This window comes from Scyliorhinus torazame, chromosome 7 (assembly GCF_047496885.1).
Source record: "Scyliorhinus torazame isolate Kashiwa2021f chromosome 7, sScyTor2.1, whole genome shotgun sequence".
In the NCBI taxonomy this organism is placed as follows: domain Eukaryota; kingdom Metazoa; phylum Chordata; class Chondrichthyes; order Carcharhiniformes; family Scyliorhinidae; genus Scyliorhinus; species Scyliorhinus torazame.
In genome coordinates, this window is record NC_092713.1 from 141,018,824 (window position 1) to 141,045,114 (window position 26,291).

A 26,291-nucleotide genomic window follows, 5' to 3' on the forward strand; every position below is an offset into this window, starting at 1 on the left:
GCCGTCACCCTGAGCGTGCCATCACCGAGGCCGCGACACCGCCCGTCCGGAGCAAGGTCTGGCGTGCGCGAATCAGAGTCGGCGCTTGGCTGCTCCCCATCTGGAGTCCGGTCTGCCTTCCGTCGATGCCCCCCGTCCGGAGTCCCAACAGGTTCACTGGAGGCAGCCGAGATTCCCTGAAGCTGCACTTCTGGAGTCGGAACATGCAGGAATGCACCAACCAGTGGAGAGGCTCGAGCCATCGAGGGTGGAAGTGGTGCGCCGCCACCGCAGTCGTCAGTGGTCCCACCGTGATCGTCGAGTGCTTCGGTACGCACTAGGCGAGGTCTGTCACCTTGCACCTTTTGCATGGGAAGTGGGATGCTGTCGTCACTCGTCTCACATCCCGTGGATAGATCCTCATTAGCAGCTTGCTGTTCACTAGGGTTGGGTAAATTGTCAGAGTTTTCATCCGGTGGTGCACACCATGTCGGTGGACTGTCATTGTCTTACCGTTGTCCTTCATTTGGGCTTTTCTTCTTTGAAATTTTAAATCTTCCCCCAGACATTGCAGAACCTTGTTTCTTACCCCCAAATTCTCCCATATGTATGGTCTCTAATATAGGATCCAATGTTTCTATCGACATTGTACTATTTTCCAAAGAACATTCCGTTTCACTTTTCTTCTCAGGTACCTCATATGTATCTTTGTCTAATGTACATGCCTTCATGGTCTCTGGGTCTGATTTTGCTGGGACTGGCATGATCACAGTCTCTCTTTTACTGTTCTCAATTGCCCACATTATACTCCCCATACATAACTGCTTAATCACTGGGGTTAGTGTGGTACAATGGATAATCGGGTCGACCTTATCTGCATCTTCACCATTAGTGGAAAGCACACTTGGTTCACGTGAAACTGCTGTGGGTTTTAAATTCGTTATCTGGCTACTCGATGTTGGTGTCCTCAGGATTCTTGCTCCAATGTTCTGCTCATTTATCAGTGGAGTGTGTATAGGTTCAATGCAATTAATGTTCCCCTCAAGGTTTGAAGAGTCATTACTGACTAACTGCTGGTCTCCGAAGTTGGGAATATGCGGCGTTGTGTTGAAGGGAGACATTTGTCCCTGCTGTAGATATGATTCAGGTTGTGTTATTTCCATTACCTGAGGATCAATGTCTTGTCCATTTTCTCGATCCGTACTAAAACACTGGCAATTCTCAGTCTGCTCCTTGCAAGTTAAACATTCAATTAATTTCTTTAGCAAATCCTCAGCATTATTAATCTCTGTTCGGCTATAATGATCCTGAAGGTCAGCGCATAAACCTTTTTTCTTCGGGCTTGGACGAGGCGATTCCTTTGGCTTGTCTTCAGTTGGGCTTGAACAGTCTTCAGCGCTGTGCCCTTCATTGTAGCATGAGAGACCGTCATGGTCATGCTGCTGTGTAGTGGAGCATGGTAGGCTGTTATAGCCTTCTTGCTGTTCACGTGAGCATGGCAGACTTGCATCATCTGCCGCTGGTTGGTCAGGAGAGGTTGCTAGACCCTCATGGTCTTGTTCCTGCAAGGACTGCACATTGGAGTCTTGCGTTGCTTCTATCGTGGAGGCTGTCCACGAGCTCCCTGTGGAGGCTTGTGACTCTGGAGTCACTTCTTGTTCATGCAAGGACTGCGCTCTGGAGTCTTGCATTTCTGCAATTGTGGAGTCTGTCCACGAGCTTGCTGTGGAGGCTTGTGACACTGGAGTCACTTCTGGTTCATGCGAGGACTGCGCTCTGGAGTCTTGCATGTCTTCTTTCATAGAGTCGGGAACGTTGAGCGGGACGTGGACCACGCTCTGTGTGGCAGCAGGGCGCTCTCCGTGTGCTTGCAGCGCTCCCTGTCTGTTAATGTCAGGCTGCAGCATCATCCGGTACTGATAAGTTGGAACGTCATATCTGCTGGATTGAAGATCCTCAAATCCGAAAAATGAATCCGCATCTGCGTCGGATTCAATGTGGGGGCCGCCAATGTGCAACACAAAAGGTTCGTCCGAGTCATAGTCGTATAGGACCACGGAGCTATCATTGGGCTCGCGAGGTCCGGAAACACTATAAAGATCATCATCGAAGTATTCGAGGTCGGAATCATCGGCTTGTGCGTAGGTAACTGCTTGTCGGAGGGTTCTTCGGAGGTCAAATTCATCTCCTGGGTCAATTTGCGGCAATGTGCTGTCATTCCAGGTGAGGGAAGGTTGTTTTACAGCTTTAACAGATTTTTGTTTTTTTGATTTGGGACGTTTCCCTTTTAAATTGGATTTGGGACGTTTCCCCTTTAAATTGGTGCAGTCTGGGGCCTCTGACATCCTGACGCTCGGTATGTAGCACGTAGGAAGCGACTGCGCATGCTCAGATCGCTGTTCCTTTACCGATGGCCGTTTTCTTGACTGCGCATGCGCAGCATCTCGCGCATGCGCAAACGAAACTTCCGGTTCTGCGCACTGCTCGCGCAACTGTGCTAGCGTGATACCTTTAGCAAGATGGCCGCCGACCTCGACCCAGCCCTCTCTCAGGCCCGGGATTTCGGCCTCTGGGAATTCGGGCGCCGGGATCCCAGCCACGAGGTGAGTACTGCAGCTTTTCTTACCTTTACTTGCCGATTGGATTGCGTTTTCTTCACAGTACTTGGAGAATTTGTCCAGGACTGCCTGGTAATCGTACCTTTGCTGCCTCCTGAAGAACCTGAACCTTGTGAATATTTCTCTTGCCCTTGCACCGGCGATGGTGAGGAGAAATTCAATTTTTTCGCTATCATCCAGGTCTTGGAGTTCAGCTGCCACCAGGAACAATTCGAACACTTGCCGGAATCGCCGCCAGTTTTCGCGGAGGTCGCCGTGGCACTGGAGCGGCTGCGGAACCGGGAGCTCTATCATTTTGCCTGGGCACTGCTGGTTGTCTGTGTACACTGAGGTATGCCGGCAGGTATCGATCCACTCCTGTACCATGTGGTGTTGGGTGCTCTGGTGCACAGATGAGCCAACACAGTTGTATGTGGTACAACTCTATTTTATTTTAACTCTTATAATACAGTTCGTTCTGGATACTCTGCACGTGCTGTCTCCCTGAGTGTGTCGTGTAGTAGATCTGTCCTGGTCCTCCTCTGCAGCTAATACTGACCACCGGGGGTCGTGTCTGTGCTTTTATATCTTTCTGTCATTGGTTGTGGTGTTGTGTGTTCTGATTTGTCTGTTGGTGTGTCTATCATGATGTGTGTGTTTGAATATCATGACAATAATAACCTGATCCATAAAATAAATAACCTCACCTTGCTTCTGGCTCTTTCTTGGCTAAATTACTTAAGTTACAGTTCCGCACCACTCAATCCCAGTTGTTTTTCTGAAGAATCATTGTGTCTATAAAGTTTACATTATTTATGCCCCTAACTGCGTCACATGGCTGCCTGACATTCTTGAAATGCCATTTTGGCTTCACTAATGTCTACAAATTTAAAGTGAACAATTTAGAGGATGCTAGTCCTGCTTTGATCTCTTGTATTTACTGCCTTGGTTCCAAGTACAATGAATTAAAATTGGATGTGGCCTTCGAATGGGATTTCTGCCCCTCCCTCACTATGGAAACAGCTCTTATCAAAGTCACAGATGACAGCCAATGTGACGATGGCACCTCTTCCTTCTTGATCTTTCAGCAATCTTTGACAAGGCTGACACCACCCTCCTCCAGCACCCGCCACCGTTATTCAGCTCTTCTCACAGCTTCTATTCTTATCTATCTAATCAGAGCCAGCTTTTACTCGCAATGGTTTCTCTTGCTGCTCCTGCACCATAAACTCTGGTTTGCCCAGGGGTTTATCCTCATCCCCCGGCTCCTAATTCTCATCTCCATAATTCTCACACTTGCGCTCAAGACCGCAAGAAACCTCAGAGTCGTGAACACAGCCCAGTCCATCACACAAATCTGCCTCCCATCCATTGACTCCATCTACATCTCCCGCTGCCTGGGGAAAGCGGGCAGCATAATCAAAGAGCCCTCCCACCCGGCTTACTCACTCTTCCAACTTCTTCCATCGGGTAGGAGATACAAAAGTCTGAGAACACGCACAAACAGATTAAAAAACAGCTTCTTCCCCGATGTTACCAGACTCCTAAACGACCCTCTTATGGACTGACCTCATTAACACTACATTCCTGTATGCTTCATCCGATGCTGGTGTGATGTAGTTACATTGTGTACCTTGTGTTGTCCTATTATGTATTTTCTTTTATTTCCTTTTCTTTTCATCAAGTTAATGATCTGTTGAGCTGCTCGCAGAAAAATACTTTTCACTGTACCTCAGTACACGTGACAATAAACAAATCCAATCCAATGAGATCCAGCTCTAACCCATCACCACTTCTCACAACCCCTCCGTTGTCTTTAAGTCACCAGACCGCTAATCTGACATCCAGTACTGGAAGAGCTGAAATTTCTTCCAAATAAATTATCAGGAAAACCATTGGCTGGGATTTCCTGCCCCCCGCCGCACACACACACACAGCGGGTTTCCCGGCTCTCGCCATTAGCTGCCAGTGGGACATTCCAATCCCACCAAAGTCAGTGACCATTTGCATTGCTTGCCGGCCACACCACCATGGAACCTGCCATGGTGGTCGCCTACGCCGGCACCGGAAGATCCCTTTGGCAAGAAGGGCTGGAAAATCCCACCCATTGTCTTCAGTCTCTGCTCCAAACCCTGTCCCTTAACCACCATTTACACCTATTTCCTTGACAACTGCCTGAGGCTGAATCCCAAGACTGTATGAAACTTTAGTGCCTTTACTTAGCCCCAAGATGAGCCACATATTCGTGCCACAACTAAGACAACCTGCTCCCACCTTCGTAACATCAGACAACATTGCCCCAATTTCCTTCATGCTTTGATGATTCTAATGCTCCCCAGGCCGGCCTCCCATGTTTTACCCCCTGTAAACTGGAGATCATCCAGAAATCTGGTAACCAAGACTGCATTAACCCATGTGCCTGCTGACCTCCATCAGCTCCTGAGCAAATGTCGCCTCAATTTTAAAATCCCCACTTTTGTTTTCAAGTAACTCCAGGGCCTCATCCCTCTCTGGGTGCGATTTACCGACCGTGTTGCACTCAAGCGAGAGAACAACCAGGCCGGTAGGTCCTGGAGAGGCCTCCCGCAGGCCTCTGTGCAGCCTTTACGTCTCGTGGGATATGCCCAGGTGCCACGAGGCATTGGAATCTCCCCCAAAAAGAGCGTGACCAAACGGCGCTCGCCTAAGTAGGGTTTAAAACCTACTTAGGAGAAGCTTACCCTGGATCGACCAGTCTCCCGGGATCTACTGGCCTCCCCAGCGAGGCTGCAGCGGGGTGCCATTCAGTACTGGTCCACACAACGTGATCCTTTGGAGGCCCCAGGCTGGCCGGAGATAGTGCAGTGTGACTCGCTGGCTCTCCCCCTGGAACGTGGACACCTTGTCACTGCCAGGCTGACACATTGGCTCTGTCGCCCTGGCACTGTCAAGGTGCCCAGGCGGCACCACCAAACTGGCAGGAGCGGTGCCAGGATGGCAGGGCAAGAATGAAATGAAAATGAAATGAAATGAAAATCGCTTATTGTCACAAGTAGGCTTAAAATGAAGTTACTGTGAAAAGCCCCTAGTCGCCACATTCCGGCACCTGTTCGGGAAGGCTGGTACGGGAATTGAACCGTGCTGCTGGCCTGCCTTGGACTGCTTTCAAAGCCAGCGATTTAGCCCTGTGCTAAACCAGCCCTTATGCTCAGGCGCCAGGATGGCATTGCCAAAGGCCAGGACCCAAGAGGGGCCATGCTTATGAAAGGAGTGTGGAGGGGGTTTTGAAAGGTGCATGGCAGGTATGTAGGGACCTCTGGGAGGTTGTGGGGTGATGGGCGGGGGGTCCTTGAGGGGGTTCTGTTGTAGGACTTGGGGGTGGGTCCTGAAGAGGGGAGGCCCTCAGGGACCCCATAGCACGTTGTCCTCAATTGCGGGGGAGTGGGTCTGTACCATGTCTGAAGGGGGACATTGTCCATGGGCGGGGGTACCCACAAGCTAACTTAGAGATCGGGGCACCCTTTCAAAATAGTGGCCCAATCTCTGCGTGCAGCTCCCCATTGATGAAAAAATTCTGGGCGGGATTCTCTGGTCCGCCACCCGCATTTTCTGGTGCGCCCTGACGCTGTGCGGCCTCCCATGCCTGCCTGGGCCCAATGTCTTGCCCTACCCTGCATCCTCCTCATTGGACAAATACTGCACAATGTTGTGGAGGACGCAACAGGCTGCCACAATGCAGGTGACCCTCCCTGTGCCATACTAGAGGGCCCTTCCAGAGCAGTCCAGGCACCTGAATAGCATCTTCAGGATACCAAAGCACCGCTCAATCACGCCCCGGTTGCTGTATGGGCATCGTTGTAGCGGGTGTCCTTGTCGGTCTGTGGCCTTCGAATAGGTGTCATCAGCCACGATCGCAGTGGATAACCCCTGTCACCCGGGAGATAACCCCCCATCAGGGGGGTGCCTTGAAGAGGACGGGAATCGTCGTGTGTGCCAAGATGAAGGCGTTGTGCACACTGCCCGAGTATGGGGCATAGACGTGCATGAAACGCACCTGCTGGACACATATCAGCTGCACATTCATTGAGTGGAACCCCTTTCGGTTTGTGTAGAGCGGCCTGTCATCTGCAGGTGATCGTAGGGTGACATGCATCCTGTTGCTCATCCCCTGGATCTGGGGTATGTTGGCGATGGTGGCGAACCCCACTGCCCAGGCATCCTGGTGGGTTCGTTCCACATTGAAATGGATTTATTGTGCCCACTGGGCATATAGGGCCTCTGTGGCGGCATGGATACACCTGTGCACCAAGCTCTGTGAGATTCCGGACAGGTCCCCATTTGGCACCTGGAAGGACCACATTGACCGAAAGGTTCAGGGCGACCGTCACCTTGATGCCCACCGGAGCGGGTGTCCTCCCCCATTCACCAACGATGCCAATTACACCATGATCTAGCAGATACCTCGCACTTTCCCCCTGCTCAGCCAGAATCTTCGATGGCACGCCCGGTCCAACAGTTCCTCGAATGACAGGCGCGGCCGGTACATGAGAGGCCTCATGCGGCGTCTCCTTTGCACCTCCTCCTCCTCTTCCTCAGCCTGTTGGGCGGCCGGCTCTCCATCCTCAGCGCTTGCCTCCTGTTCCTCTGGGGCAGACTCTGCTGCTGCAGACACCGTTGCTGCAGACTCCGCTGCTGCAGACACCGCTGCTGCAGACACCGCTGCTGCAGACACCGCTGCTGCAGACTCTGCTGCTGCAGACACCGCTGCTGCAGACACCGCTGCTGCAGACACCGCTGCTGCAGACTCCGCTGCAGCAGACACTGCTGCTGCAGACACCGCTGCTGCAGACACCGCTGCTGCAGACTCCGCTGCTGCAGACACCGCTGCTGCAGACACCGCTGCTGCAGACTCCGCTGCTGCAAACACCGCTGCTGCAGACACCGCTGCTGCAGACTCCGCTGCTGCAGACACCGCTGCTGCAGACTCCGCTGCTGCAGACACCGCTGCTGCAGACACCGCTGCTGCAGACACCGCTGCTGCAGACTCCGCTGCTGCAGACTCCGCTGCTGCAGACACCGCTGCTGCAGACACCGCTGCTGCAGACTCCACTGCTGCAGACACCGCTGCTGCAGACACCGCTGCTGCAGACTCCGCTGCTGCAGACACCGCTGCTGCAGACACCGCTGCTGCAGACTCCGCTGCTGCAGACACCGCTGCTGCAGACACCGCTGCTGCAGACACCGCTGCTGCAGACTCCGCTGCTGCAGACTCCGCTGCTGCAGACTCCGCTGCTGCAGACACCGCTGCTGCAGACACCGCTGCTGCAGACACCGCTGCTGCAGACTCCGCTGCTGCAGACACCGCTGCTGCAGACACCGCTGCTGCAGACACCGCTGCTGCAGACACCGCTGCTGCAGACTCCGCTGCTGCAGACACCGCTGCTGCAGACACCGCTGCTGCAGACACCGCTGCTGCAGACTCCGCTGCTGCAGACACCGCTGCTGCAGACACCGCTGCTGCAGACACCGCTGCTGCAGACACCGCTGCTGCAGACACCGCTGCTGCAGACACCGCTGCTGCAGGATCTGCTGCTGAAACGTCCTCCGCCATGAGCAGCTCCAGCTTGTATAGCCGCAGGGCATTCACCAGGGTTGTGGCAAGAAGGAGGAAGGCCAGCATTGCTGGTTGTATTCCAACATCCATTGTCTGCAGGAGGTGAAAGGCCGACATGTTAGCATGGTGCGTACCCACTCCCCGTGCCCATCCCGGTCCAGCTGGGCTACATGGTGCCTCTGTTTGGCACCGCGGGCTCTTCCCCCGCATGCACCCGCCCCCCTCTCGCCACACCCCAGGCCCCGTCGGTGGCCAGAACCTTGGAGCCCCTCTCCTGGCATCCGTCCCTGCTGCCAGGGGTATTGTCGGCTGGCGCTGCTCTTGCCAGGGGTATGCTCTGCAGTCCCTCTCCGGCACCCCTGTAGGGACTACAGTGGGCGTTGCCCTAGGTGGGCTGCCTGATGCCCTGTCAGCGGGAGGTGGCTCGTTGGAGTTCGGCGGTGGTATGGCGCAGGATGGGGTGCCGGAGGTGGTAAGAGGGGTCTGAGCGTGCGGGGTTGTTAGGGTGGAGGGTGGGTGGGGGGATGGTCCGGTAGGGGCTGGGATGCGTGGGGTGGTGAGGTGGAGGGTGGGTGCGGGGGATGGTGAGGTGGGGGGGGCGGTACTAATGCGGCTTGTGTCACTCTGCAGAACCAGGGTCCAAGGTCAGTGGGCTGCTTCAGCAAAATGGCTGCCTTGCAGACCGCGGCAATGGCGATCTATGCCTGGGCACCGCCCCAGTCCCGTGGGGGGCCACCCCAGCCACTCGATCTGTTCCCCCCTCACCATCCCTCTCCCTCCAGCCTCTGGCCAGTCAGCCCGGCCAGTATCCAACCCGGCAGCCTACTCTTGCGTCTCTCCATGTCTTACCTCCACTCTCTCCCCCATCAGCCACAGTGCTGGTTTCATGATTTATAAAAGTACAAGTGAACCGCGCCATCAGGAACTCGGCCCATCAGAGGCGGAGGATCGTGGAGGCCCAGAGAAATCGGGCCGGACCCACTAATGATCCGCCAGTGGTGTTTACTGTACGTGCGTTACAAAACGCATTGACACCTCTATCGAGGCGACAGAGAATTGCGATTTGGCGTGAAATCGGTGCCCGCCATAATTTCGGCATCAGAACCGATTCTCCGCCCAATCGCGTTTCCGCTTGTGGCATTGGCCGACGGAGAATCCCGTCCCTGGAGTACTCTCCCTATAATCTCTTTCTCTGTCTCTATTTCCTTCTTAAAGATACTCCATAAAACCTATTTCTTTGACCAAGCCCTCATCGCTTCTTATTTTCTTGTTGTTAACGTCTGTTCTCCAGTGAAGGGTCTTGAGACATGTTATTAAGTTAAAAGTGCGATATAAATAGAAGCTGTTGTTGGTTTTTCAAGCATCCACTTCAGTGACAGATGGCTGTGATGCGACCATCAATTCACTCGAGACAAGAGTAGAAGTAAACCGTGGCTTTAATCAACTTAGAACAGTGCCTGCCTGCGACTGAGCCAATACTGAGAACCACCTACAGGTCGACTGCTCTTTATATCTCCCTTCAAGGGGAGGAGCCATGGGCAGAGCCCATACAGGCCCTAACATGTTCCCCTATGGATAATGCCATACAATGGCCCATAGGAGAAGCCCACAAGGGCAACAGCATAGCACAGATACAAATACAAGGGCAACAGCACAGATACAAATACAATGGTGGATTATTGGTAGAATACATTCACCACAGGCTGCTGACCTGTAGCTTCCTTTGCTGATATTTTGCCAGTTAATACCAATATGTGTAATGCAAGCCATCATTCTCTCCAGTCAGGTCTAATTGGGAGAAACCTTCATACACAGTTGATTAATTTTCAACAGGAAAAATTTGTGGATTAGTCATTGATGAGTGCGGAGGAATTCTCCGTTCCTGCAACGAAGTGTTGACGCCAGGACAGGATTCATGGAGTTCAACGACTGCAAAACTGGTGCTGCACCTGGACCAATTCAACGACCGCTGAGGGGCTATCACCGGCGCCACGTGGAACACAATCGATTCCAATGAGAAAAGTGCCGGATTCGCGAGTGACACTCAGGAGGCTGACAAGCTGCAACCGCATATACACACTGCACTCCCCACACACATCATCCCAGCCAACAAGATGGCAGCGAGGAGGGTGGCACCCCGGTTCACGGACATGGAGCTTGAGACCCTGCTGGACGCGGTGGAGGAGAGGCGGGTGACCCTGATGGCAAAGGCTGTCAACGCCATCAGCAACGCCGTCCGGACTGGCCAGCAGTGCCGTACGAAACCGCTTGGCCTCCTAAGGGTGGCCAGGGTGAGTAGGCAGCACTGTGCCCCTGGCACCAATCGCTGTCTCACACACCGTAACCCCATTCCCCCCTCACCCAGAGGGTGTCCAAGCCCCCACCATGCACCACATACCGTCACCCATGCCAGCCGCCATGGCTGGGTGCCCGGGTCACTGAAGCCACCAACTACCGACCCCATGGGCTGCATGCATCGGACTGTCTAATGCTGTGTGTTTTCTGTTTTCCCTCCCCAGGAGAAGGCCGCCCATAAACTCTGGGACCTGAAAAGGCTGGAGGGGGAGCACCGGACCTGTGGCCTCTCACCGCCACAGAGCATAGGGCACTGGACATGGCCGATGGGCCTGAGGAATGGGCTGTCCCCGGGGTGGAGATTGGCATCTGGTGAGGAAGTGAGAACCGGCTGAGTTGCGGTTCCTCGTGGCACATGTACGCCCCAATACCACCCTCACCCCTACACCACCCTCACAGCATCCCCACACCCACAGCACCCCCGCTCCATAACCCCCACTAACCCCCACTGACCTCAGCCAGCGGTTTAATCATGCGTCTTGACTTGTGTCTTGCAGGAGCTGCTGGTGATGGAGCGGGTCCATCTGGTGCCCCCCACCTCTGCCCCCAGCCACAGCCTGAACCCCAGGTGCTGAGCAGTGACAAGGACACCAACATGAACGCGAGCCAGATACCATAAACCCAATACCTAGGACACCCCGGAGCTGCAGTCCGAGAGATGATACTTACTTCTCATCACACTGTCTCCAACACCCTCCACCATCTCAAAGACACTCACTTCAGTTGGGCACTTTAGTGAAGAGGCTCCTGGGACACTATCTGGTGTGCACGACACAGCTGCTCTGTGGATGGTCAGAAGGCGGTGTGGTGATATGCATCATTGTAAGTACACAAGGGGTTAATGTACATACATTACACCTAGCTAGACACTAGAGGGAACACCAGAGACATGACACACAGACAGTCAACCAATAGGTCAGTAAGATAGGACATGACCAGTGGGCATTCACGATACACGCAGAGGCGACACTACCACAGGGGGGCATTACACCAACCCATATAAAAGGACACATCACACATGCTCAGTCTCTTTCCAGTGAAAACACTCAGTGAGTACAGACACAGGGTTGATTGAACATCACACCCACCACGTGGATTGTAGCAGACTGGTTCGTCAGTCTGAGTAGCTATAGCAGGATTAACAGCAGCGTTGAATCCAAGTAGGAGAATTGTTAATAGTTTAATAAATGTGTTAAAGCTATCTCCAAGTCTGAACCTTCCTTTGTCAGAGTGCACATCAAGGAAGCAGCTTATGCTACGTTAAGAGCATAACAAAACAGGCGGACCGACCCCAAGGACCAGCTGCTGTCCAGATGGGTTTTGGGCTTCTGGAACGGACAGTCCCATCTATAGTAGAGGTGCAGTCGCAGAGCCAGGGACTACATGAGGGGTTGTCAGCAAGAATCCAGTAACTGCAGGCGCTGGTGGAGAAATCTAATTTCATGCAGGAGCAGGAGGTGGTGCCGGCCATGCGTGCCCACCCAGGTCGACACCGCGCGGGGGGCAACCACGGTGGAGGCATTGGGGTGGTTCACACCGCTCCAGCCTCGCATCCCGGCGCGAACTGTGCGCCGCGGGACCCACGCATGTGCAGTGACGCCGGCGCCAAACCGCGCATGTGTGGTGGCCTCCCACAAAGTGCCGGCCCCAACGCAACATGGGGTGGGAGTTCAGGGGCCGGCGTGTAAGAAAATAGGCCCGGGGAGTGAGAGGCTGGCCCGCCGATCGGTGGGCCCCGATCACGGGCCAGGCCGCATCGGAGGCACCCCCCGGGGTCGGAGCCCCCCCCCCTCCCCCAACCCCCCCACAGGCTGCCCCCCCGACCCTGCGTGCAAAGTTCCCGCCGGCTGCCACCAGGTGTGGACGCCGCCGGCGGGACTCTGCCTTTTTAGAGCGGCTGCCCGGCCCATCCGGGCCAGAGAATCGGCGGCCCGGCCGCCTACAACGGCCCGCGACCGGTGCCGCGCCAAACGCGCCGGCGCCGGGGGGCATGGCCCGGTTGCAGGGATTCTCCGGCCCGGCCCCGCGCTGGGAGAATCCCGCCCATGGTGTATGATTAGCAATTGAATGCCGGGCCAGACCTGTCGGCGCCAGCAGTGGCCGAAACAAAGACAGGTGAACGACCACCCCCCGATCCAGGAATCGCCCCGTTATTGGACATATCGAACCCAGTGATTGGGTACAAGTCCAATCACTTGGGACTCAGGGTCAAGGACCGCCCCGAGAGTCGGGAAGCCCTTGGGCCCTATAAAGTGAGGGGCCAAGTTCAGATCTCTCTCTCTCTCCCTTCTTCACTTACTCGAGTCCTTCGCAAGAACATCGACCAGAAACAGTAAGTCTGACTCCAGCGATCGCTGCCCGATAAAGACTCCTAGCCATCGACCCCTATCAGCCTTTTGAATCCCGCGGGCCAGATCTGATTCGATAAGCCATTCGTTTCCCTGACCTGGTGGGCCCTTCCTAAAGTTAAGTATTGGCCAGTAGTGATAGGTTTCTATATAGATAGTAGGATTATTGTGTAAGCATTAATTGTTGTATATAATAAATGACCGTTGATTTCAATCTTACTAAGCGGTGTGCTGACTTATTAATCATAACTCGAGCTTGAACCACGTGGCGGTATCAGAAAGATACCTGGCGACTCGTGAGCAAAGGTGACATAATCAAAGCTAATAAACTAAGGCTAAAAAGAGCAACAGGGGGGGGGGGGGGGGAAGGGGGACTGCCTGGGAGGGTGAATGAGCAAGAGATAACATGAAGGGTGGGGGAAACTGGCACATACGGGAGAGGGCCAGTGTACAAAGCTGTGTAAATATATAATTTTGCCATGTATATATCTTGCTCTGCGCGATTTCTCATTTTTTTTGTTACGGAGTGGGGGGGGGTTTATTGTTTGTAAGGGAGAAAAATTGTGTTAAAAAACTTTAATTAATATATATATATTTTTAAAAGCCGGATCGCCAGCAGTTGCACCCTCAAGCAGACAACGCCAAGTCGGCCTTCGCACATTGGCTAGCTTGCTTTGAAGCCTACATCAGATCTGCGACAGAACCACCCTCAGAGGCACAGAAGCTCCAGATCCTTTACACGCGGCTGAGCTCGGTATCTTTCCCCTCATCCAGGATGCGCCGTCCATGCTGAGGCCATGGCGCTACTGAAGGAGAACTACATTTAGCAGACCAACAAGATCTATGGCAGGCACCTCCTGTCCCCGCGGCACCAACTTCCCAGTGAGTGTGTGGAAGATTTCTGGTGTGCCCTGCACGCCCTGGTGAGCGACAGCGATTGCCAGGCCGTTTCGGCCGTTGAATATTCTGACCTGCTAGTTGGAGACGCATTCGTTATGGGCATAGGGTTGGCCTACATCCGCCAGTGCCTCTTAGAAAGGTCTACCCTCGACCTTGCGGCGACCAAGAAACTAGCGATCTCGCTCACAGCCGCCTCACGCAATGTACAGGCATATGCCTCCGACCGCATGGGCATCGTGGACCCTGCCAGCGACCACCCCATCATGGACCCAATCAGCGACCGCCCCCAGCCAACACCAGGCCTGCGCCTCGCGGCAGCCAACCAACCCCGGGGGACCCAAGTGCTACTTCTGCGGACAGACAAAACACCCCCGGCAGCCCTGCCTGGAGCGGAGCACGCTCTGCAAGGCCTGCGGGAAGAAAGGACATTTCGCTGCTGTGTGCCAGGCCCGCTCGATCGCCGCTATTGTCCCTGCACCCCCCACGTGCGACCCGCGGGCGCCACCATCTTCCACGCCTCAGACCACGTGCGGCCCGTGGGTTCCGCCATCTTGCCTGCCTCAGGCCACGTGCGGCCCGTGGGCGCTGCCATCTTCCCCGCCTCAGGACCCTTGCTCGTCGGCCGCCTCATCAGACCGCTCATCGCCTGCAACCGCTGCCGACCAGACCATCACGATCGACCAGTCCCGACCGCACAACCTCGCGACTATCACCAGAGACTGCCAGGACTGCGCGGAGTGTAAACTGCACTTCTACTGGCCAGACCGAGCGCACCTGGTGAAGGCCTCCCGCCCCTTTGAACGCCTCAGCGTGGACTTCAAAGGGCCCCTCCCCTCCACCGACCGAAACACGTACTTTCTTAATGTGGTCGACGAATACTCCAGATTCCCCTTCGTCATCCCATGCCCGATATGACGTCTGCCACCGTCATCAAAGCCCTCAACACCATCTTCGCTCTGTTCGGTTTACCGGCCTACGTCCACAGCGACAGGTGATCCTCATTTATGAGCGACGAGCTGCACCAGTACCTGCTCAACAGGGGCATTGCCTCGAGCAGGATGACCAGCTAAAACCCCTGGGGAAACGGGCAGGTGGAGCGGGAGAATGGGACGGTCTGCACGGCCGTCCAGCTGGCCCTATGGTCCAGAAATCCCCCGCCTCCCGCTGGCAGGAGGTCCTCCCGACGCCCTTCACTCCATTCGGTCGCTCCTTTGCACTGCGACTAACGAAACTCCCCATGAACGTCTCTTTACCTTCCCCAGGAAGTCCACCTCCGGGGTTTCGGTCCCAACGTGGCTGGCAGCTCCAGGACCGTCCTCCTCCGCAAACACGTGCGGCTACACAAGGCGGACCTGTTGGTTGAGAGGGTACAGCTACATCACGCGAACCCGCAGTACGCCTACATAGCGTATCCCGACGGCTGCCAAGACACAGTCTCCCTCAGGGACCTGGCACCAGCTGGGTCCCCACACCACCCCCCTCTGCCCCGACGCCACTCTCCCCTCCCCCCAGCACACCCCACCACAGCCCCCGCTCCAGGACGATCCGTCCTCCCCTTGGTCCCACCCGGGGATGAAGATGAGGTCGACACGCTCCCAGAGTCACCGACGACTGAACCAACGCCGAAATCGCCACCAGAACTGCAGCGCTCACAACGATGGATCAAGGCGCCCGATCGTCTGAATTTGTAAACTTTTCCTTAAAATATTGAACACCTGAATGTAAATATTTTTCGACCACCACCACTGGACTCTTTTTTAACAGGGGGTGAATGTGGTAGTCACCACTGTTGTATTGTATATGCCGCATACGAGAGGTATTACAGTAAGGCCCCTGTACTACAGGTTCGGGGGTAGATCCCTGCCTGCTGGCTCCGCCCAGTCGGCGGAGTATAAATTTGTGGGCTCTCCGAGCTGCAGCCATTTCAGCAGCAGCTGCGGAAGACTGCACATCTCTGCGTAATAAAGCCTCGATTACACTCTATTCTCGTCTCGTCGTAATTGATAGTGCATCAGTGGAGTTTGCACATTCCACCATGTCTGCATGGGTCTTACCCCACAACCCAAAAGAGATGTGCAGGGTAGGTGGATTGGCCATGCTAAATTGCCCCTTAATTGCAAGAAAAATGAATTGGGGACTCTAAATTTATTTTTTAAAAGATTCAAATCCTTAGGGTCCATTTTTAAGTCTCCATTGCGCTTTGTTACACAGACCATGGAATTAACCCAGTCTGTCGGCACTTTAGTAGGCATAATGACACCCAAGGCTGCCATTCTCTCTAGTTCTGCCTTTAGTTTATTCCTTAATGGCGCTGACATATGTCTCGGTGCATGAATCACAGGCTTTGTATCTTCCTTTAATTAAATCTTCTACGTGTATGGTAAGGTACCAAAACCTTGGAAAATTTCAGGGAAATCATTTAGTATGGAGTCCCCAGAGGGATGAGAGCCTGTCGCAGCATTGTCTGCACTGTAGCCCCGTTGAACCAGCTGCATCTCCTCCCACACTTCTACTCCAATCAAAGATTTGCGGTTCGCTGCCACCATGGAAAGTTTGAACTTGTGAATTTTTTTTTTTACAGCGACATCAAACTGACGCGCTCCTAACGATGAGATTTCATTACCATTGTAATTTCTTAAGAATACCGTTTTGTTAGCTATTTTCGGTTCAATTGCAGCTTTTTAATTTCAGACAGGTTGATTAGGTTGGCCCTCGCATTGGTGTCAAGCTCATTTGTTATCATTGTGTCATTAATCTTTAAGGGCACAGTTCATTTGTATTTCTGATTATCTGCCTTTAATTCACTTTTACTGAAGGTTGGTGGTACAAACACATTGTTGTTCGGTACGACTTGAGTCTCCTTGTCTTCGTTGGAAATCACGTCTACAAAAAATGTGTCCTCAGGGCACACTTCATAAATAGCGCTGATACTCTTTGTTTGCTCAGGCTTCTCCTGAAATAAATTGGGTTGCAAAATTATTCCTGCCATTATAATTAGAAATTGTTTTTCCATTAGCAGGGCATTGCCATGGCAAATGACGTTTGCCACATCGCGAACATAAAATGGAGGATCGGGTCAACCACTCAAAATGGCCACCCGCATTGGGAGCACGTTTTTTATTTGTTTGTATCACCGCACCAATGGCATTTGCCATCTCTTCTGCCTTCGTGCCAAAATGCCGGAGTTTCACCTGCTGAGCTACAAGCTCACTGGCATGACATACTTGAATCAATCTTTCGAGTTGCAGGTCTGTTTCCTGTAGGAGCCACTCGCGCACTTTATCATTGGAGATCCCGAGAACTATCTGATCGCGCTTCATTGACGACTGGCGAGTGCTAACGTTGCACGACTGCGTCTGCAATCGCAAGTCAGTGAGCAAGCTATTGAATGCCTCTCCCGCGTTCTGGGTGCACGTACGGAATATAAAGCGTTCAAAGGTTTTATTTTCTTTTGGGAAGCAATGCCGATCGAATAATTTGAGAACCTCGTCGAAGCTTTTGCTGTCTGCCTCGTTTTCAAAGCCAAAAGTGTTGAAAATTTAAATTGCTTGGAGACCTGGTACAGTGAGCAGCAATGTGATATGTCTCTCATCAGGCTGTGCCTGCAGACCAAGGGCTGCAACATAGAGTTTAAACTGTTGCTAAAACATCCTCCAATTTTCATCTGCATTACCGGTAATCCAAAGCTGTTGAGGTGCCTTGATACCTTCCAACCCAGGGTTCGAAGTTTTACCACGCATTGAGCACCAGTTGCCAGTAGCTTGCAAGGTTAGTTGCAAAAATGCGTTTTCTTTCTTTTCCTTCACAGCTATCTTCAGTGCTCAGATTTTTTCATGCAGAATCTTCGGGTTCTTAGTAAATCACCAATCCTGGTACCATGTCATGTTCTGTAGACTGGCTGAAATGAATGATAAACTACAGAACATCAAGTTTAAATAATTTATTATGAAACAACTGCATGATAAAGATAACTAGGATAAATAAAATAATCATCTCCAAACACTAATTAACTATTGGAGAGCTACCGCAAAATATGTCTGTCATCCAACATGAATTACTCCCAACTCCCCAGCCACAGGGTCACATGGTGGGTTTACACTGCTACTAGTGGTCAGAGGTCGTGTATAACATTACATACAGAATTGCTTCATGCATATCATCACAACAACCTGCCTTGGTGCTCTGTCACATGGGTGTGAGAGGTGGGCTGGTCTGGGCTGGCCACAGAGGGGAGGAGGGGGGGCACGGAGGGGGAAATGGGTGGGCATTCGGTTGGAGGTGGGCTTGGCTCAGGGACTGCAGTTCAGCCAGCACTCACCGCTCCGGTGGCCGACCCCCATTCCACCACCCCTGCCACCACCCCCCTCCCCACCATCCCCACCTCCGCCGTCCCGGGGTATCGTTGGGACTGTGTCATGGAATGGCTAGCCCGCATGCAGGGATCACCCAGGTGGAAAGTGCCACCGTGGGCAGGAGTCAGACATTGGTAAAAGATGCGGAGCGCCAGAGCTCATCGTAGAGCCAGTTGTCATCATCCTCCACCCCATGGACCAGACGCTCTGATATTGTCAACCCATGGCTCACACCCTGTAGTCTGGAGGTGGTGTATCATGGAGGGGGTTGCAGGCGGAGGATGGCCTGCCGGGCGGGGAGGCTGTGGGGGTGGGATGCGGTGTCTGTGCCCCTGGCCTGTACCCCCACAGCCGGTGAACTTGGAAGCGATCAGAACATCCCGTATGCTTTGGCCTTGGCACACATGCTGTACGGCCTCCTGTGTCTGCTTGGGCCCCATTTCCTGTACATCCTCACCCAACACCGCATTCTCCTGGTCGGACGAGGCCTGGCATTCATTCTCCTCCATCATGTCGCCCTTCTGCTGCGCTATGTTGTGGAGGACGCAGCAGGCCACCACGATGTGGGCGACCCTCCCAGCATCATACTCAAGGGTCGCTCTAGTGCGGTCCAGGCTGAAGCACTGCTCGATCATGCTCCTGGTTGTTGCGTCGGCATCGTTGTAGCGGGTCTCCATGTCTGTCTGTGGCCTCTGCATAGGTCTCATCAGCCACGGCTGCAGTGGATAACTCCTGCCACTCAGGAGACAATCCCCAGCCAAGGATGTGCCTCAAAGAGGCAGGGAATCGAGTGTGTCAGGGTGAAGGCGCCGTGCACACTGCCCAAGTATGAGGTGCAGACATGCATGATGCGCATCTGATGATTACACACCAGCTGCACGTTCATCGAGTGGAACCCCTTTCGGTTTCTGAAAGTAGCCGGTCATATGAAGGTGCTCATAGGGGGACCTGCACCCCATTGATTATCCCATGGATCAAGGACATCTTGGCGATGACGGTGAACCCCACGCCCGGGATCCTGCTGGGCTCGTTCCACATTGAAATGGATGTATTGTGCCGGCTGGGCATATGGGGCCTCCGTGACAGCGTGGATACACCTGTGCACCGAGCTCTGTGAGATCCTGGACAGGTCCCCACTCTGCACCTGAAAGGAGCCCATGGTGTAAATGTTTAGGACAACTATCACCTTGACGGCCACCGGGAGTGGTTGTCCTTCCCCATTTGCCCACAGTGCCAGGTGTGCCATGATCTGGCAAATGTGTTGCACTGTCCCTCTGCTAAGCAGGGCTCTCAGACAGCATTCCCGGTTCGGCAGGTTCTCAAATGACAGGTGCTGCCGGTATACCCGAGGCCTCATGTGGCACCTCCTTGGCACCTCCTCCTCCTCGGCCTGTTGGGCGGCCAGCTCTCCATCCTTAGCAGCTGCCTACTGTTCCTCAGGGGTAGTCTCCGCTGCTGCAGCTTCCTCCTCTCGAGCAGTTCCAGCTCGTACCGCCTCAGTGCATCCCACAGCGCTGAGGCAATTAGGAGGAAGGTCACCATTGTTGGTTAGCTTTGGGCGTGCCAACCAGGTCCACCACGCTACACGATGGCCCCAGTTGGCACTGCGGACTCTGCCCCCACATGCGCTCTCATCCCCGCACCCCAGGCTCCGTCGGTGTCTGGCACTGTGGGGGCCTCTGGCCCTGGCGCCCATCCCTACTGCCAGGCACACTGTTGGCTGGGGCTGCCCATGCCAGCGGTATGCTCCACGGCCCCCATCCGGTGTACCCCTGCAGAGACTACTGTGGGCATTGCCCTTGGATGGCCGCATGATGCCGTGCGAGCAGGTGCCAGCCAATTGGAGGGAGGTGGTATGGCGGAGGGTGGGATGAAGGGTGTGGTCTGGGTGCGTGGATCATGGGGTAGGTCACCCATACGACCGGTGTCACTCTGCAGAACCAAGGGTCAAGATGGGTGGTCAATCGGGTGCGCAGCAAGGTGGCTGCCTTGCAGGCCGCGGCAATGGCGGGTCCGTGCCTGGACATCGCCTCAGTCCCCCGTTCCCCTCCCATACCCTCCCCCCCCCCCCCCCCCCCCCCCCCCCCCGCCCCCCCAAGCCAGCCCTGCTAATGTCAGGACCGGCAGCTCACGGTTGCTCCTGTCCATGTTCTACCTCCACTCTCTCTAGGTGGGCAGCACGGTAGCACAAGTGGATAGCACTGTGGCTTCACAGCGGCAGGGTCCCAGGTTCGATTCCCCGCTGGGTCACTGTCTGTGCGGAGTCTGCACGTTCTCCCCGTGTCTGCGTGGGTTTCCTCCGGGTGCTCCGGTTTCCTCCCACAGTCCAAAGACGTGCAGGTTAGGTGGATTGGCCATGATAAATTGCCCTGAGTGACCAAAAAAGGTTGGGAGGGGTTATTGGGTTACGGGGATAGGGTGGAAGTGAGGGCTTAAGTGGGTCGGTGCAGACTCGATGGGTCGAATGGCCTCCTTCTGCACTGTATGTTCTATCTCTATATCCATCTCCCTCATCAGCCACGGCCTCTGTTTCTCGATTTTTAAAAGCACAAGTGAAACTCATCGTCGGCAATTCCCCCAGGGGAGGCGGAGAATCATGGAGGTCACGGAGAATATCGGCTCAGGCCTGCCAACGCTGTTTACTGTACATGAGGAGTGGAATGCATTGACGCCGTTGTCGACGCACTGGAGAATCGAGATTTGGCGTGGAAGTGGTGCCCGCCATGGTTTCGGAGTCCTAACCGATTCTCCGCCCAATCGTGTTTCCCAATTTCAGCATCAGCTGACGGAGAACTCCGCCCATGATATGTGTCATGATATTCAGATTAACATCATGGTGCAAACACACATACACACTGATTGACATATCAACGGACCAATCAATACACACGCAACATCACAGCCAATCACAAGCAACGGCACATGCACGATAAAATGGGGAACACGACGCTTCCGATTCATTCCAGATGGAGTCAGCTCAGGGCACAGAGCTCACAGCAAGCCACTCAGACATTCACCATATGCTGAGTGCCTCTCCAAGATAGTGTTAGGGCTGTGTCCACAGGTTAGAGGGTAATGGACTTCCGGTTGCGGCGATGCTCAGCTAAACCGCGCGTTTCGGCGGCTCCAGCTCCGACGGACTTTCGGGCTCTTTTTGAGAGCCCCAACGGGAATTTTTTTTTTGTCAAAACCCGGTGTGGGGTAAAGAAATAAGGAGCCCCCCCCCCCCCCCCCCCAGTGTGCAGGAAAAAGATCAGTGGCGGTGGCCAGATCACAAAGGATCCTCGAGGGCAGCGGCAGAGAAAAGGAAGCAAGATGGCGTCGGAGGGAGGCCGGGCGACATGGGAACCGGATCAGGATGAATTCCTCAGAAGGTGTGTGGAGGAGTTAAAAAAGGAGGTGCTGGCCCCGATGTTGCTGGCAATCGATGGGCTCATAGAAACACAAAAGGCCCAGGTGATAGAGCTCCGTGTGGTGAAGGAGAAGGTAACTGAAAACGAGGATGAGATCCTGGGCCTAGAGGTCAAAATGGAGACGCATGAGACGCTACATAAGAAGTGCATCGAAAGAATTGAAGTCCTGGAAAATAGATCAAGGAGAAAGAACCTCCGGATCCTGGGTCTCCCCGAGGGAGTGGAGCGAGCTGACGGCGGGGCTTATGTGAGCACGATGCTACATTCGCTAATGGGAGCTGAGGCCCCCTCGGGCCCCTTGGAGGTGGAAGGGGCTCACCGGGTCCCTGCGAGGAGACCAAAGGCTGGAGAACCACCAAGGGCGATGGTCGTGAGATTTCACCGCTTCAATGACAGAGAGGTTGTTTTGAGCTGGGCCAAGAAGGTACGGAGTAGCAGATGGGAGAATGCGGTGATACGAGTGTATCAGGATTGGAGCGCGGAGGTGGCGAGAAGGAGAGCGAGTTTCAATCGAGCCAAGCAGGTGCTGCATAAGAAGAAAGTAAAGTTCAGGATGCTGCAGCCGGCGCGATTATGGGTCACGTACCACGATAGACACTATTATTTTGAAACGTCGGAAGAAGCATGGACCTTCATCCAAAAAGAGAAACTGGACCAGAACTGAGGGACTGATGTTGGGGGGGGAAACGACAATGTTGATGTATAGAAATGTAAATTGGGGAAAGGGAGGTTCACTGTATCGGGACGGTCTTTGACGGGGGGGACACTGAGAAATGTGGGCGCCGGTGGGGAAAAAAGGGACATAGGTGGTGGATAACTGGGTTGCTGCTGCTGGGATCGAGAGGGAGCTGGTAAGAGAAGAGGTGGTCGGGGCGGGAATGCGCCGCCTGGGTGATGGGTGGGTGCGCGGGACCTGGACGTGGGACTGGCCCAGAGTGGGTGATGGGGGGGGGGGGCAGCCACCCAATCCGGCTGATCATGTGGAACGTGAGAGGCCTAAATGGGCCGATTAAGAAGGCCCGAGTGTTCGCGCACTTAAAAGGACTGAGGGCAGACGTGGCCATGCTTCAGGAGACGCATCTGAAGGTGGCGGATCAGGTTAGGTTAAGGAAAGGCTGGGTGGGACAGGTGTTCCACTCTCCACTCAGGGCTGGATGCAAGGAATAGAGGGGTGGCTATATTGGTGGGGAAACGGGTGTCGTTCGAGGCTAGGAATATAGTAGTGGACAACGGTGGCAGATATGTGATGGTGAGTGGCAGACTGCAGGGAACGGAGGTCGTGCTGGTAAATGTATATGCCCCGAACTGGGACGATGCGGGATTTATGAAGCGGATGCTGGGACGTATCCCGGACCTGGAGGTAGGAAACTTGGTAATGGGGGGGGGATTTCAATACCGTGCTGGACCCAGGGTTAGATAGATCTAGATCCAGGACCGGAAGAAGGCCGTCAGCGGCCAAGGTGCTTAGGGGGTTTATGGGCCAAATGGGGGGAGTGGATCCGAGGAGATTTGCTAGGCCGCTGGCCAAAGAGTTCTCCTTTCTCTCCCATGTCCATAAGGTAGATTTCTTTGTTTTGGGTAGGTCACTGATTTTGAGGGTGGAAGGAACGGAGTACTCGGCCACAGCTGTTTCAGAAGCGCTGAAGGCGGTGGTCAGGGGAGAGTTGATCTCCATCAGGGCTTACAAGGGGAAAACAGAGACCAAAGAGAGGGAGAGATTACTGGGGGAGATTTTGAGTGTGGATAAAAGATATGCGGAGGCCCCGGACGAAGGACTATATAGGGAGAGGCGAAGACTCCAGACGGAGTTTGACCTGCTGACCGCAGGGAAGGCAGAGGCACAGTGGAGGAAGGCACAGGGGATGAGATACGAGTATGGGGAAAAGGCGAGTCGGCTGCTGGCCCACCAGCTTCGTAAGAGGACAGCGGCGAGGGAAATAGGGGGAGTTAGGGATGAAACGGGAACTACGATGCGGAGTGTAGGGAAGGTAAATGAGGTGTTTAAGACCTTTTATGAGAGGTTATATAGGTCCCAACCCCCGGAGGGAAAAGAGGGGATGCAGCAGTTTCTGGACCAACTAAGGTTCCCGAAGGTGGAGGAGCAGGAGGTGGCAGGCCTGGGGGCGCCAATCGGGGTGGACGAGGTGACTAAAGGGCTGGGGAACATGCAGGCAGGGAAGGCCCCGGGACCAGACGGGTTCCCGGTGGAATTTTATAGGAAATATGTGGACTTGCTGGCCTCGCTGCTGGCAAGAACCTTTAACGAGGCCAGAGAAGGGGGGACTCTACCCCCGACAATGTCGAAGGCGACGATATCACTAATCCTGAAGCGAGATAAAGATCCGCTGCAATGCGGGTCTTACAGGCCTATCTCGCTCCTGAACGTGGACGCCAAGTTGCTGGCAAAAGTGCTGACAATGAGGATAGAGGATTGTGTCCCGGGGGTGGTGCACGAAGACCAGACAGAGTTTGTAAAGGGGAGACAATTGAATGTCAACGTGCAATGGCTATTGGGGGGTGATAATGATGTCCCCAGCAGAAGGGGAGGCAGAGATAGTGGCAGCATTGGATGCAGAGAAGGCATTTGATAGGGTAGAGTGGGAGTACTTATGGGAGGTGCTGAGGAGGTTTGGGTTCAGGGAGGGGTTTGTCAGCTGGGTTAAACTCCTCTATGGGGCCCCACTGGCAAGTGTAGTCACAAATCGGCAAAGATCAGAGTATTTTCGGTTACATAGGGGAACAAGGTAGGGGTGCCCTCTGTCCCCATTACTGTTCGCGTTGGCAATTGAACCACTGGCCATAGCGCTGAGAGACTCTAAGAAATGGAGGGGGGTGGTTAGAGGGGTAGAGGAACACCGAGTGTCACTCTACGCAGATGACCTACTGCTGTATGTGGCGGATCCAGTGGGGGGGATGACAGAGGTTATGCAGATACTGAGGGAGTTTGGAGACTTTTCGGGATATAAGGAGGGGGTTCCTGCAACGTAGCAGGGACAGAGGGGGACTGGCGTTGCTGAATTTAGGCGACTATTACAGGGCCGTCAATGTGGCGATGATCCGCAAGTGGATGATAGAGGGAGAGGGGGAGGCGTGGAAGAGGCTGGAGATGGCGTCCTGTAAAGGAACGAGCTTAAAAGCACTGGTGACGGCGCCGCTACCGCTCTCCCCGAAAAGGTTTACCACAAACCCAGTGGTGGCGGCAACATTAAGTATCTGGGGGCAATGGAGGCATAAGAAGGGTGTGTTGGGGGCCTCGGTGTGGTCCCCAATCAGGAACAACCATATGTTTGCCCCAGGAAGGTTGGACGGAGGGTTCCAGAGCTGGCACCGGGCAGGAATTAGGAAAGTGGGAGACTTATTTATAGATGGGCCATTTGCGAGCTTGGGAGCGCTAGAGGAAAATTATGAGCTGCCTCCGGGGAATATCTTTAGGTATATGCAGGTGAGGGCGTTCACGAGACAACAGGTGAGGGAATTTCCGCTGCTCCTGACACAGGGGATCCAGGATAGAGTGCTTTCGGGGGTGTGGGTTGGGGAGGGCAAAGTGTCCGAAATATACCGGGAGATGAGAGAAGAGGGGGAGGAGCTGGTAGAAGAGCTGAAAGGAAAATGGGAAGAAGAGCTCAGGGAGGAGATTGAGGAGGGTTTGTGGGCTGATGCCCTAAGTAGGGTAAATTCCTCATCCTCGTGTGCCAGGCTTAGCCTGATCCAATTTAAGGTGCTACATAGAGCACACATAACGGGAGCGAGGTTGAGCAGCTTCTTCGGAGTGGAGAACAGGTGCAGGAGGTGCGGGGGAAGCCCGGCGAACCACACACATATGTTTTGGTCGTGTCCAGCACTGGAGGAGTATTGGAGGGGAGTGGCAAGAGTAATCTCGAAGGTGGTGAAGGTCCGGGTCAAGGCAGGGTTAGCTATATTTGGGGTAGCGGATGAGCCGGGAGTGCAGGAGGCGAAAGAGACCGATATTCTGGCCTTTGCGTCGCTGATAGCCCGGCGAAGGATCTTACTCATGTGGAAGGAAGTGAAACCTCCCGGCGTGGATAAACGATATGGCAGGGTTCATAAAACTGGAACGGATGAAGTTTGCGCTGAGAGGATCGGCTCAGGGGTTCTCCAGGTGGTGGCAACCGTTCCTTGACTATCCAGCGGAACGTTAGGGGAAAATAGATAGCCAGCAGCAGCAGCCCAGAAAGAGTGGGGGGGGGGGGGGGGGCAACTTGTTTTTGTTCTAGTTGGGGTGGAGGGGGGGAGCACCATTTCTTGTTACTTTGTTAGTTCACTATTTTATTTAAACAAAATGTTATCTATTAGTTATTGTGTTACCGTTTTTGTTGATTTGTAAAGGGGAAAAATTGTGTTTGAAAACTTTAATAAAATATATATTTTTTAAAAGATTAGAGGGTAATGAACGAACCACAGCAACCAGTTTACAAATGTTAATAATTGTTAGTAATAAAACTGAGTTGTACCTTCCGCAACCGTGTTGGTTCGTCTGTGTAGCAGAGCACCCAACACAACAATATGTTCACCCATTCTGCACACAAGCAATGGGTTTACAGCTCACTTACCATTTTACCAAAGGTTTTTGTCGACCTGGAAACACGGATGTGCTCATATTTTGCTGATTATGTTTGCTGTGTCAATATTTCATTACTGCTTTTCACTTGACACCAGGCCATGCAGAAAAAATTGGCTATTGGTATGAATTGGTATAAATGTAATCTCAAAATTAAAAACATGGGCCCTGAGGA